This window comes from Ambystoma mexicanum, chromosome 6q (assembly GCF_040938575.1).
Source record: "Ambystoma mexicanum isolate Mex_15411 chromosome 6q, UKY_AmexF1_1, whole genome shotgun sequence".
In the NCBI taxonomy this organism is placed as follows: Eukaryota; Metazoa; Chordata; class Amphibia; order Caudata; family Ambystomatidae; genus Ambystoma; species Ambystoma mexicanum.
In genome coordinates, this window is record NC_090937.1 from 1170299091 (window position 1) to 1170313016 (window position 13926).

Sequence of the window (13926 nt, forward strand, 5' to 3'; positions counted from 1 at the left end):
CTCTCCCCTACTGATGCACCCAACTGCTCCGCGCACTGGTCACCCTCTGAACTTGGGCACAGGCTCCTACATGTCCAGTGCCCTCGCACTACCTCCGGGCTCTCCAGCACTTAAGGGTCTGTATCTGCAACTCTACAGTCGCTTCTCTCTGCACTTATGAGCCACACGCTGGCTGCACTTTTTAGCTAACTGCACTTCCTCCTTCCCCTCTCCCCCTGGCACTTCTGCCCTTCACTCTTCCCTGCACTTGGGCAATCTGAATGACACAAGGCCTAGTAAGATCTCCCTCGTTTCCCCCCGTATTGTCTTGTCGTGCCTAGAAACACGTGTGTACAGGTGCGTTATCATATATCAAGATGCACCTCCCACAGAACATCAGCTCACGATAACCCCACCCCCTTTCTGCACTAGCCCACCGCTGTACTATCCTTGAATTCAGGGCCGGCCTTGGCAGGGGCGACCTGGGCACCAAACTAATATGTTATTTTAAAGGATATTTATACTGTGCACTATCACCACCGGAGTGGTCCCCTGGCGCTCCGGCGGATTTGAAAGTTAGGAGGGTAGGAACGGTTAGTAGGGTGTAGCAGAATAAAGGTAGCGCCAGATTTGTGGTGTCATGTTGGCAGCTTCAGTTTGGTTACCACCGTTCGCTGAGCATGGGTGCCGTTTCTGGACGTATGGGCTCCCATGTGCTGTTGTGCGAGACCATGTGTGCTTTCTTTTGTTGTTGTAGTAGTAGTGAAGTGCTTGCCGTTTGCGGTGCAGGAGAGTGGTTGTGTTTGTTTAGCGTTTGAGAGACGTGTGCCAAGAGTTGAGGTTTCAGCAGATGGGTTAGTGGGGTTATCTCGTTCTTTCGGGCATCTGTCTTGGGTGTCTTTGGCCTTGCTGTCTCTGCTGGACCATTCCTCTGAGGTTCATTCGCCTGGTTCTGTGCGAGGTGGTCGCCTATCTCCGAGGCTTTCTAGTGATCCATAGGGGCAGGAGGCAACGGACTTTCCAACTCGGGGTTAAGATTGCAAAGGTTATCCGTTGTTTTTTGGTCGTAAGAGGGCTCTGCCTAGCATCGTCTCCATGAAAATCTAGGGGTGGTCCCCTCCCTATGAATTCTAAGCGCTCCCTGTCCTGTTGGGTGTTCGTGTTTAATGCTCCTTAGTCTCCAGCAACGGGCCCTGTCCATTGGGGTTAGCCTTGCGAGGTGTTATGGCTTTGGAGGTACCAATTTCACTCTGGTTCTGTGGTGAAGAGCCAAGTTTTGAGTAGTTCCTGAATCCTGAAGGTCCTTTGCATTTCTTATGTCTTTTGGGCAGGTGTTCCAAGTTTTTGCTGCCAGGGGAGAAGTAGTATTCCTCGTAGTGAAGCCCGCGGGGACAAGGGCGCGGGTGTTGGCGTCCCGCGGAGGGTGCAGTTTTGGCCCAGGAGGGCTTCCATACTTGCGTGCAAGCCACGCCCCCTTCACTACTTCCCCCAAGACTCACGGCCCGCCAGGGTGAAAGCCTGCGGGGACAAGGGCGCGGGTGTTGGCGTCCCACAGAGGGTGCAGTTTTGGCCCAGGAGGGCTTCCATACTTGCGTGCAAGTCACGCCCCCTTCACTACTTCCCCCAGGACTCGCGGCCCACCAGGGTGAAGCCCGCGGGGACAAGGGCGCGGGTGTTGGCATCCCGCGGAGGGTGCAGTTTTGGCCCAGGAGGGCTTCCATACTTGCGTGCAAGCCACACCCCCTTCACTACTTCCCCCAGGACCCACGTCCCGCTAGGGTGAAGCCCGCGGGGACAAGGGCGCAGGTGTTGGCGTCCCGCAGAGGAGGTACCAATTTCACTCTGGTTCTGTGGTGAAGAGCCAAGTTTTGAGTAGTTCCTGAATCCTGAAGGTCCTTTGCATTTCTTATGTCTTTTGGGCAGGTGTTCCAAGTTTTTGCTGCCAGGGGAGAAGTAGTATTCCTCGTAGTGAAGCCCGCGGGGACAAGGGCGCGGGTGTTGGCGTCCCGCGGAGGGTGCAGTTTTGGCCCAGGAGGGCTTCCATACTTGCGTGCAAGCCACGCCCCCTTCACTACTTCCCCCAAGACTCACGGCCCGCCAGGGTGAAAGCCTGCGGGGACAAGGGCGCGGGTGTTGGCGTCCCACAGAGGGTGCAGTTTTGGCCCAGGAGGGCTTCCATACTTGTGTGCAAGCCACGCCCCCTTCACTACTTCCCCCAGGACTCGCGGCCCACCAGGGTGAAGCCCGCGGGGACAAGGGCGCGGGTGTTGGCATCCCGCGGAGGGTGCAGTTTTGGCCCAGGAGGGCTTCCATACTTGCGTGCAAGCCACGCCCCCTTCACTACTTCCCCCAGGACCCACGTCCCGCTAGGGTGAAGCCCGCGGGGACAAGGGCGCAGGTGTTGGCGTCCCGCAGAGGGTGCAGTTTTGGCCCAGGAGGGCTTCCATACTTGCGTGCAAGCCATGCCCCCTTCACTACTTCCCCCAGGACTCACGGCCCGCCAGGGTGAAGCCGCGGGGACAAGGGCGCGGGTGTTGGCGTCCCACAGAGGGTGCAGTTTTGGCCCAGGAGGGCTTCCATACTTGCGTGCAAGCCACGCCCCATTCACTACTTCCCCCAGGACTCACGGCCCACCAGGGTGAAGCCCGCGGGAACAAGGGCACGGGTGTTGGCATCCCACGGAGGATGCAGTTTTGGCCCAGGAGGGCTTCCATACTTGCGTGCAAGCCATGCCCCCTTCACTACTTCCCCCAGGACTCACGGCCCGCCAGGGTGAAGCCCGCGGGGACAAGGGCCCGGGTGTGGACATCCTGCGGAGGGTGCTTGCGGACCCGTGGAGGTGCACCATCTGGACTTTGTCCCTTTGACCCCGAGGCGGTACAAGGACACAGTGTTTCGGCGGTGAAGAGGGAGGCTCGGCCTGGATCCACCTGGGAGAAGAGGGTGAAGTAAGTGCAGGCGGGGGACTGTACGAGGAGCTGTTTGTGTGTCTTGGACAAGAGGGCAGAAACACTGGTGTGGACCCACTAAACACGCAATGTCACTCCTCAAGTCCCTAAGAACTTTGAAAGCTCATGGCCCACCAAGGAAACCCCCCCCCTCCATTACCAGCACTCTCACCCTTCCCCCTCCCTTCGTTTTGTTCAGAGGTTCTTCTTGCCCGCCAAGAGAGTGGTCCCAAACCCAAGCGAAAGGTCCTGGCTGTGAAGAGGTTTCGCTCCCAGGATCAAAAGGGAGCGCCAGCCAAAGCTCTAATACTGGATGTGCAAAACTCTGTCCTAATTCATGGGGGTGAGCCCTTCCCATGTTCCCCCGAACACTCACTAGTGATGAAAGATGGGGGCTGTCGGCTGCCACATGGGGACAGTATAGCTGCCGGACTAGGGATCAGGGAAGGTTCAATACCTACTAACCATGGCAGTCTGTCCGATCCTTGCGTAGGAGGGGATTGTACCTCTAAGCCTCAGGAGGACCAGGCTATCATAGGCCCCAACCGAGGAAGACATCCTGGCCCGTTGTCCCGTCCATCTACTGCAAATGTGCTCTCTCCCCTTGTCCCCACCTTGAGTCTCAGTCCCCCCCAAGGCGTTATCCGTCTCCGGAAATCTTGGCCCCGGAACAGAGATGCCGGAGTCCAATGAGGGAGACACTGCAGGAATCTGAGTACTAGCCAGCAGCTATACCTCAGTAAGCTCCACTCCTGCTAGCAACATCGTGGCTTCCACCCTGTCACCAGGCTCTATCATTCGTGCCAGCCCGGGAAAGACACTTTCTAGCTCCGCTCTGGCTAGCCCAATTGCGGGGGGCAGCTCATTTATTGACGACCCTGTGTGCAATCTCTCCCTGGGCAACAGAAGTTTCGGGAGTGTACCTATGCCCACAGTGTGCCCATTGGCCAGCCCCTCTCTCTACCTATCTCCACTTGGGGTGTCCAAGCAACCGAAATGTGAAACCTCCCCGGCTGTAGGGCCAGTTATTAACCCCCCAGTCGAGGCGGATCTGTCACTCGGGGGGTGTAAGTGCAACCAAGTTTTGGCTGAGTTGGCTGCTATTAGAAATTTGCTTACAACACTAATAGCCATTAAGGGGAGGGAGCAAAGGGAGGGGGAGCCCTTTCCCATTCAGATTGTCTGTAAGGGTCTCTCTGACTTCCCTCTGGTACACCCCAAAGACCAAGCCCCCCTGTGTCCCGAGACTATAGCTTCAACATCTTCTTGCCCCAGCCTGTTGTCTGAGATTGCACATTCGGACATTGGAAAAGATCCCAGGGCTGGCGGCACCAAGCACAGTGAGCTTGGTGGGGTGGTGGAATTTGCCCAAAGTCTAGTAGTCCTAAAAAGCCCTAATCATGAGGGGAAGATTGCCTTTGATCCACGGCACAGAGTCGGTCCATCTCAGCCTCCTGTTCAAGACCAGAATGGTCGAGCTACAGTGTATCTTCACGGGGTACCAAAATGGAAAACAACATGTTGGAGTCCAGGGAGTCTCTTGTAAACAAAAGTGCACACTGGTTACGATCCATGAGAGGATGTTCCTTTGTGTCCAGGGAAACCTTGGTAGGCTGTCGGAGATTGGCCAGTGTGGGCAAGAGCTCGGAGGAGATAGTGGAATTGGCCTTTTGGGACTGGAGACTGGCGAGCAGGGTTCTGGGTCAAGGGGGGGGACGGGAGGGACACCAGGGGGCGGAATTCTAATCAGCCCACACTCTTATTTAGGCTCTATATCACCCATGAGGCCAAACAGGAGGACTAACCCCCTGTCTGGGGCAAACCTCACTCCCATGGCCATGACCGGACAGGCTTTTTGGGCGTCAGGCCCAGCAAGGGGAGTTATCCAGAGGGTGATGGGGGCCTATGTTTCACCCTTTTCTTTCCCTAAGAGACTCTTTGCTGTACCATTCGAGCATATGGTCTATTGATCGTAAATGCTTTTTGCGTGTTGTTTTTGCTTTGTGTTTGATGGATTTTTTTCAATCCGAATAAACTTGTTGACCGAGTATTCCCCACACCCTCCCAGCTTTTTCCTTGGGTCAGGTTTTGGTTCTAGGCAGATGTCGTTGGTTGATCAGAGTGTTGTCAGTTGGTAAATCGTTATTTTCTTTTGTAGGAATTCTGTTCCTTGGCCGTGGATTGCTCGGTGCGTTATGCACATTGTTTTGAACGCGATTCGTTGTTTGATTGGAAGCCAGTGTAACATTTCTAGTGCTGCGGAGATGTGATCTCTTCGTGATAGTTTGAGGAGTTTGGCCGATGCATTTTGGATACTTTGCAGTTTTGTTAGTAAGTGCTCTGGCATTCCGAGGAAGAGGCTGTTTGCATAGTCAATTCTTGACATGAGGGCGATCGTCAGTGTCTTATGGGTAGACAGTAATGGTAGATTTGTTTTACCGAGTGTTGGAGGAAAAAACATTTCTTAGCACGCTGTCCGTTAGGATTCCAAGGTTTTTGACAATTCGGTGGCATGGGTGCTGTTCCTATTTGTGGGCCATGGAATATAAATGTTATTTGCCGGGTTTTTTGATATAATCATGATTTCAGTCTTGCCTGGGTTGGGTTTTAGGCTGTTTGTGTTCATATAGTCAGAGTTCTTGGAGTCATTCTCCGAGCATTGTGTTCTCTTCGTGTGTATCTTCATTTTATAGAAGATTTGGGTGTCGTCTGCGTAGTTGTAGCACGTAAGGTTGTGTTTTTTGATGATCTTGATTATCGGAGCCAGGTAGATGTTGAAGAACGGTGGGGATAGGGATAATCATTGTGGTACTCCACAGTCGGTGTCCCGTGGAGCGGATATGAAGGGTTTTATCCAGACAGTTTCCGTTCCATTTGCTAGGAATGATTCTATCCAGAGCATGGCTAAGTGTTACTCCAATTTCTTCTATTCTTTTGATGAATATGTCATGGCTGACTGTTTCGAACGCTGCAGAGAGGTTGAGTAGTATTAGGGCACAGTTTGTCAGTCTGCGTTTGTGTTTATTTCATCCGAGACAGATAGGACTGCCGTTTCTGTGCTTTTGCTGGGTAGGGGATGTTTGAAATAGGTCTGTAGTTGGAGAGGTCTTCCATGTCTCCTCTCGTGTCCTTGAGGAGTGGTTTGATGTGCAATGATTTGAAGGATTTCTGTACTTTCCCTGTTGCGATTGACAGGTTAAAGAGGTTTCTGTAGTGTTCCAGTGGTGCACCCAATGTGTGGAAGGATTTGCAAATGTCTGGATGGCAGGGGTCCATGAGCGATCGTGCCTTATTGCTAGGTCTTACCAGCTTGACTAATGTCTCTACTGGTATTTGTGGGAAGCTTTGGAGTTTATACTGTGCTTCCTCCTTTGGCAGGATTGGTTGCGTGTTTGGGCTGACCAGTCTGCTTTGTATAATTTGATGGATGTCGCTGATTTTTTTGAAGTGGTCTCCTAGGTCGTTGCATTGTTTCTGGGAAGGTACTGCGGTGTTGCATCCTGGTGGGTTCCTCATTTCATTACTGATGTTGAACAGTTCTTTTTGGGTGTTGGCAGCTTTGGTGATTCTGTCGTAGCATTTCTTTTTGGCCTTTTGAATTTCTTTTTTGTAAGATCGGAACAGTCATTGGAATTGTGCTCTCCGTTTGGTTGAATTCTTTCCTCCATTCCAGTTCGAGTTTCTTGTTCTTTTTCATGGTGCTCAACAGTGGGGTAAACCATTTTTCCATTGCTCTCTTTCGTGACTGGGTGAAAGGTTTTTCAGAGGAGATGCCGTCAATAGTTCCAACGATCCATTTATGAAGTAGCTCTGTTTTTCCATTGAGGTCAGTTTCGTCCAGGTTAGTGGTAGTTGGTTTTGTGACTTCAAGTTGTTCTATTAATTTGCTCGCTTTGACAGCTTTTAAGTTTCTTTTGCTGCTTTAGTTGGTAGGATGATCACAAATGGGATGATGAGGTGGTCGCTCCAGAGTATCTGTACTAGCGGTGCAGTGGTGGTAAGATTTATTTTGGCGAAGATTGTGTGTCCCGCTAAGTGTGTTGCTCCTGTGACCAATTGTTGTAGCTTCATGTTTTATAGTTTATAGTCAACACATTTCTACTACTAACTGGCTTTCCATCCAAGAAAGAATCCAGTTCAAAACAGTCTCCCTGACTTATAAATGCCTTAACAACGCTTCCCCTCAATACTTGGCAGAAGAATGTGTGAGAAACAACCCCATCAGACCAACCAGGATGACTAATATCGGCTGCCTAAGGGTGCCGAGATGCAAACCAAAAAGAGCAGGGGGAAGTAGCTTCCCAGTTATGGCTGCCCAACTATGGAACTCCCTTCCCCCTACACTACAAACTGACCAATCCTTTTACAAATTCAGAAAAGACACCAAACAATGGCTGCTCTCCAAAGACACACCGCAATAGACCACCTATGTTCCCCATATATAGTTTCACTATAACCTTCATCCTCGCCTGCAAGGTTTGTCGGAGCATTCTTCCCCCTTGCGTCAGATACCTAGGGGTGTCTACTCCCTCATCTCACACTTCCCACTCCCAGTCTATACCCCGACTTGTATAAACTTGTATTTATCTTTATCTGCTATACTGTACTTTTTATGAACTTTCCATACCACTTTATGCGTGTATCGATATAATTGCCACATGCCTTTTTTGTAATTACTGTGTGTACTACCCTTTCTTTAACCATGAATGTGCATATTCTTGTGATGCGCCCAGATACCTCAGGGTGTGGCGCGCACTATAAATAAACACCCTTGAAAGATTTCCAGGGAGGGGTACAAATCCGAGGTACTTCCAGTAGTAGTGAAGCAGGAGCCTGAAGGAGGGCAGAAGAGGAAGGAGGAGCGGGCAAGGTAGCCAAGGAGGAGGATGAGGGCGCTACAGAGGTGGCAGAAGGAGGCAAGGAAGCCCAAGGAGGGACAGCAGGAGAGGAAAGGAAATTGATAAGGCGCGGGAAGCGTCTATCAAAGAGGAGGAGGTTGGCCTGAGGGCCTTGGACCAAGATGGTGCCATTCAGGTAAACATTAATGATGACCTTAGAGGAGTGGAAGGAGGGACTTCTACCGGGTGCCAGCATTAATGAGAGAGGAAGAGAAAGGAGATAGCACAGAAACCATATGAGAGTCCATAGGTCTGGCGAAGGAACGACAAAGAGGATGTCAGTGAGGGTCTGTTTGGAGGAAGCGCTGGTGTCTGTCAGCGATAGAGGGGCCTGGGTTGGAGAACAGGATATCGTTTGTGAACTTCATCCTACAAGACTTCGTGAGAAGGGCAGGATAGTCAATAGAGAAGCAGTTAAGAGAAGATAGGAGAAACGGAGCACCATATGGGATGCAGAGGTGGAGGAAAGAGCAAGGTGGAGGGAGGGGAGTAGTGGGAGAAAGGTAAGGGGGGAGAGACTTGGGCACACACAAGAGGGGAAGGGGGTGCAAGCAGGCGAGACCGACCGAGACAAGAACAAGTTATTAAGTAATAACTAATTTAAACTAAGGGCACAAAGGGACAAGAGAAGAGTAATCAAGTAGAAGTGAACAAAACCAGTTAACAGAGTAAGAACAATGGGATCTGAAAGGAAAGGGACACAGCAGGGGAACAACCAGTTAACAGAGTAAGGGCTATGCTTCCTGCCTGTTGTCGGAAACAGTTTATGAGACTTCTGCAGTCTGGACATCTTCCTCTGGGCTCCACCTTCTGAGAAAGTTGGTCAAAAAGTTCCCTTGCTTGGCCCTATTTCGAGAGTCCTCCCGCACCAACCGCTCCCCTTGGAACTACTCTAGAGAATGAATAGCTTCTTCTGCATCAGTCACTGAAAAAGTAGTGCGGCCAATCTCAAAAGATTAACTGGTAACCACAACAGTACCTACAGTGCTTCTCCATGAGACAGGTGTTCAGGGGTCTGCACCATCTCTTACGTTCCAAAGTTGAATATGTAACCTTCACCACACCTGCTTCCCTGGCCTTCGCCAGGATCTCCATCCTGTCCGTATAATAATGATATCATGATCACGGTCGATGGTCCTCCCGCTCTATGCATTCTATCACTCCGGATGGGCTCTTGCGGTTCACCACCTAAAAGTGCTTTCCATACAAGGTTGACTTTGCTCCTTGGCGGACTCACCATTGGTTTGTGGAAGGCCCAAAAGACAGACATTATTACGCCATTCCCTGCCTTCAGGCTTTAAGGACTTTTCCCTGTTACTCTTCTCCAGTTCTTTAATTGTCTCGTCTAGTATTTCCATGGATGCATGATTGTTCTCCAGGGTTTCCATCCGCTGTTCCACCACTCTTTCCTTCCACTCCTTTATGAAGTTCATAGGTCTGTCAGCAACGCCTTTATTTCCAGACGTTTGAGACGTCTTCTTTGGAGGCCATGTCTATCTTATGGACGCATCCACCGTATCCAGGGGACTATCCAGGCACTCCCACAGACCCCTTCATGTGCTATGGCAGCTGCACAGTCCACCCTCATCGGATATGGGCTCTAGTCCTTCACTACGCACCACCATATTGTCAGTTGGGTGCCCTGTGCTCTTAAATGCACGCAACGCTGACAGGAACGCACTAGGCTACGTCCCAACACGATGTCCCACTAAGGCATCAACCTACACCTAACCTGCCCGAAATCCATACAGGAACAGTACTTTCATGTAGAGTGTGAAGGGTCAGTCCCAAGTACTTCAGAGGATTTCCTGTGTCTCCAAGTGAGTGCTGTGTGACTACCTGACCCAATGACTTCCTGGCACCCTTCAGATCAGGGCCCCTCTTTGCTCACAGTGCCAGCGACTCTGTCCATGCCCTTATTCAGTCCAGTTGCCTCCCCCCCTGTTCGCACGAGGGGTAAGTGCTGATCGCTCACCAGGCCTTCCCCCATGGGGGGAGTCCTGGCGCACCTCCCCAACACTCCGGCCGGAACGAACAGCAGGGACCAAGAGCATGGGCCAGATGTCTGTGACCAGTAACACAGTCGTAGTGTTCACCACACACTCCCACACCAACGAAGATTGCGGCTCGGAGGGTGGGTTTGAAAGTGGGATGAGACGTCTCAATCATTCACCATGAACCAGGGTGGGCACGTTTAGGCAGCCATACTCCTGTGCCCCCTGGTGGTCTCATCACCAGGAGCTACTTTTGGCTCCCTAGTCCAACTGATGCCATACAAACATACCTATGTGACACTTAACTTTATGTATTTGGGAATGAGTATAAAGAAAGCAATTTAGAAGACTTTTAAAACCTAATAGATTGTATATAAAAAGGACAAGTAAAGTTTGCACCACATTTGAAAGTTGGATTTGTGGCACGCTGTGTACTAGATCCATGCTCTATGTGTAACTACTGCCTACTCAGCGATGCTCGACACTCGGAAGCTAGTTTTAGCTCCCTGACATGGAATCTTAAATGTTGACCCCTGTGGTGGCATGACAACACAACCATATCTTGATGCATTATTTGTTTGGTTTATTGGGGATGTATTTTTTTAAAAAAAAAGGATATTGGCCTGCGAGGCCCACCAACTGCCATGTCTGTCCTGGGAATACAGCCTTTCTGAAGCAGTGCCACACTCAGTCTAAATATTCAATGTCCACTATAGATGCTTCCCTTAAGTGCATCTTTGTCTTCAAAGTGCAAAAACCCTCTCATGCTCTTGAATCTTTGGAGGCTCATCGTGGCTCGGAATTACAGATGTTCCAAGGACTCTATGATAATTAGTCAAGAGCCCTTTGGTATGAAACATGCCAGACAGGCCCAATAGAAAGGAAGGAGGCTTTTATCTATGTTGTATTCAGTGCTTCAAATCCTGAATACACACTTAGCCTCAGAAATTTGTTTTCCAGAGGATTATGTAGAAGACTTCCGTAGGGAAAAGAATAAAAGTGAAGGTTGTTTCCCTCCTTGTGTCATGTGCTCCCACTGCAAGGTGACACAATGTCTGCTGAGTAGCATGTACAGACTGTGTCCTTGCGGACCATATTCTTCTATTCTCGTCTGCCCTGGAAGGTGCCGACTGGGCACCTGCGCATCCATCATTTTACCTACCATCCTATGTCCGAGGCCAGCTAGAACTATGAGGTCCCTTGGGTGCAGTCATATCAGGCAGATTATCAGAACTGGTGATTCGCAACAATCTGCTGACATGGGACCCTTCTGATGAGAAGTTCTTCAGTGGGCAACGATCAACCATTCTGTTTCCACTGCCAGTCACCAGAAATGGTTTAGGACATTTTGAACCGTCTCTTCTACAGGCACGCCTACTTTTTCCAGCCATTCTGGACTACAAAATGAACAGAAAAGCATTTAAAAGGGGGACTGTTGGCCTGAGTGGGGTGGCAAATCAACTTTCCACTACAGCACCTGTAAAGCCAATAGGAGAGCTGCAAAGGCAGTGTGTACAACCGCATTTTACTCCCTAAAAACAGGCCAATACTTGTAATATTAAAAGTAGTTAAAAAAAAAAAAAAAAAAATCAATCGCAAATATTTGGTTATGTAGATTCCCTGTGTGTGTCCACCTACGCAGTTCACCTCAGTGGTACCAGCGAGTGGTGTCGCATGAAGTATTCTTTGCTCATGTGAAGAGGAACTTTATGGTGCTGCATCATTTCATTTGAAATAACTAGCAGGTGCAACATATGGATTACAACAGAATACATAGTTTAGAGATTTAAATGTTTTACTTGTCGGCAAAATACCAACATTGGACATGGCAATCCCTTCTACCCTCCAAATCTACCCTCAAATCATTTTACTTCCAGCTACAAAAAATATACAAAGTAAAATACTCCCCCACTTCAATATATTATCTGAGCCCTGGCTGCAAGCCACAACACCCAGCTTTAGAAGAACCCTTAGACCCCCTCCCATTCTACCTCCATACACACAGGGATTAACAAACCTTCCACTCCCTGGGGAAACACGTTAAAGCCCGCCCAATACACTAGTTAGTGTTGAAGGTTGACTTACAGTTTTGATACAACAGAAATGACTTACACTCTTCAGAGATAAACGTTCAGTAAAGCTTCTGCATCACGCCCGTCTTTCCCATAATGCACTTGTAAGTCAAGAACAACATATTGACCTTCCATTCCAGTGCCCTCAAGTCACATGGTTTTCGACATTCAGCAGTTTTTGCGCAACGGACTATCTACTTGGGAAAGTTTATTCAGAAAGTAGGTTTGGGCAATTGTCTTGGTATTCACCAAAAAAAAAATGCTAACTGCCTAGCATGAAGTCGGGTAGTAGGGTACACCCTTGGGCATCTATGACAGTATTATAAAAAGGTAAACTCTGCAAACTTTAAGGTTGGATCTGGGTAGGGTTTTTTAGTGTTTGGATTTTTTACTGTCTCAGATTTTTCACTAACCATGGTACTGTACTAACATTTTATGGTTAAGCACCTTTGTTGTAATTCAGACGTCAATTTCAATCAGAAATGACATACAATAACTGATGTACAGATGGCGGAAGCATTCCCATGAAGGGTGCCTGTGTAATAGCATAATGATGAAAACAAATAGTAAGCCAGTTGATGAGGGTGCAAAACATGTCGACATATACCAGGCACAAAAAACAAGGAATATAAGTAAACGGGTGACTTACAAAGGCAACATTAACCTAAGGGGGCAAGTGCTTACAACGAAAGAGGACTACCAATTAAATAAACAAATTAACATTGTCAATGGATGTTTGACAGCAGTAAAAAAAGTCCAAGTTACTACGCCTAAAGATTCTCGAGTTACAGCACAACCAACGCACCATACAAGGTAATGGACTGAAATGTGCAGTTTTCTCACACAACCATGTATTTGATGAGATCTTAAAACGGCAGAAAATACAACACATTTGTATTACAGCATGAAATGCTGGGCTGAGAGATAAAATGTCCACCACAAGCTTAAGGTAAATCAAATATTTCTTGCATATGAGTTGTATTTTCACTGCCTCAGTAAATTGATGCTTCGCTAGACAGTCAATATTCTTCAGGTTTGTGAAATTTGGGGTTAGGGTGAAGGAGAGGGCGGGAGGCAGGCAGCGAGCGAGAGGGCGGGAGGCAGGCAGCGAGCGAGAGGGCGGGAGGCAGGCAGCGAGCGAGAGGGCGGGAGGCAGGCAGCGAGCGAGAGGGCGGGAGGCAGGCAGCGAGCGAGAGGGCGGGAGGCAGGCAGCGAGCGAGAGGGCGGGAGGCAGGCAGCGAGCGAGAGGGCGGGAGGCAGGCAGCGAGCGAGAGGGCGGGAGGCAGGCAGCGAGCGAGAGGGCGGGAGGCAGGCAGCGAGCGAGAGGGCGGGAGGCAGGCAGCGAGCGAGAGGGCGGGAGGCAGGCAGCGAGCGAGAGGGCGGGAGGCAGGCAGCGAGCGAGAGGGCGGGAGGCAGGCAGCGAGCGAGAGGGCGGGAGGCAGGCAGCGAGCGAGAGGGCGGGAGGCAGGCAGCGAGCGAGAGGGCGGGAGGCAGGCAGCGAGCGAGAGGGCGGGAGGCAGGCAGCGAGCGAGAGGGCGGGAGGCAGGCAGCGAGCGAGAGGGCGGGAGGCAGGCAGCGAGCGAGAGGGCGGGAGGCAGGCAGCGAGCGAGAGGGCGGGAGGCAGGCAGCGAGCGAGAGGGCGGGAGGCAGGCAGCGAGCGAGAGGGCGGGAGGCAGGCAGCGAGCGAGAGGGCGGGAGGCAGGCAGCGAGCGAGAGGGCGGGAGGCAGGCAGCGAGCGAGAGGGCGGGAGGCAGGCAGCGAGCGAGAGGGCGGGAGGCAGGCAGCGAGCGAGAGGGCGGGAGGCAGGCAGCGAGCGAGAGGGCGGGAGGCAGGCAGCGAGCGAGAGGGCGGGAGGCAGGCAGCGAGCGAGAGGGCGGGAGGCAGGCAGCGAGCGAGAGGGCGGGAGGCAGGCAGCGAGCGAGAGGGCGGGAGGCAGGCAGCGAGCGAGAGGGCGGGAGGCAGGCAGCGAGCGAGAGGGCGGGAGGCAGGCAGCGAGCGAGAGGGCGGGAGGCAGGCAGCGAGCGAGAGGGCGGGA

General features: G+C 51.1%; 1 protein-coding gene across 2 annotated transcripts in view; it reads right to left on the reverse strand.

Annotated features, from left to right (window-relative positions):
* UBE2K (ubiquitin conjugating enzyme E2 K) overlaps positions 1–13926 on the reverse strand; it is a 400326-nt gene that overhangs the window by 208072 nt on the left and 178328 nt on the right. The window lies entirely within an intron of this gene.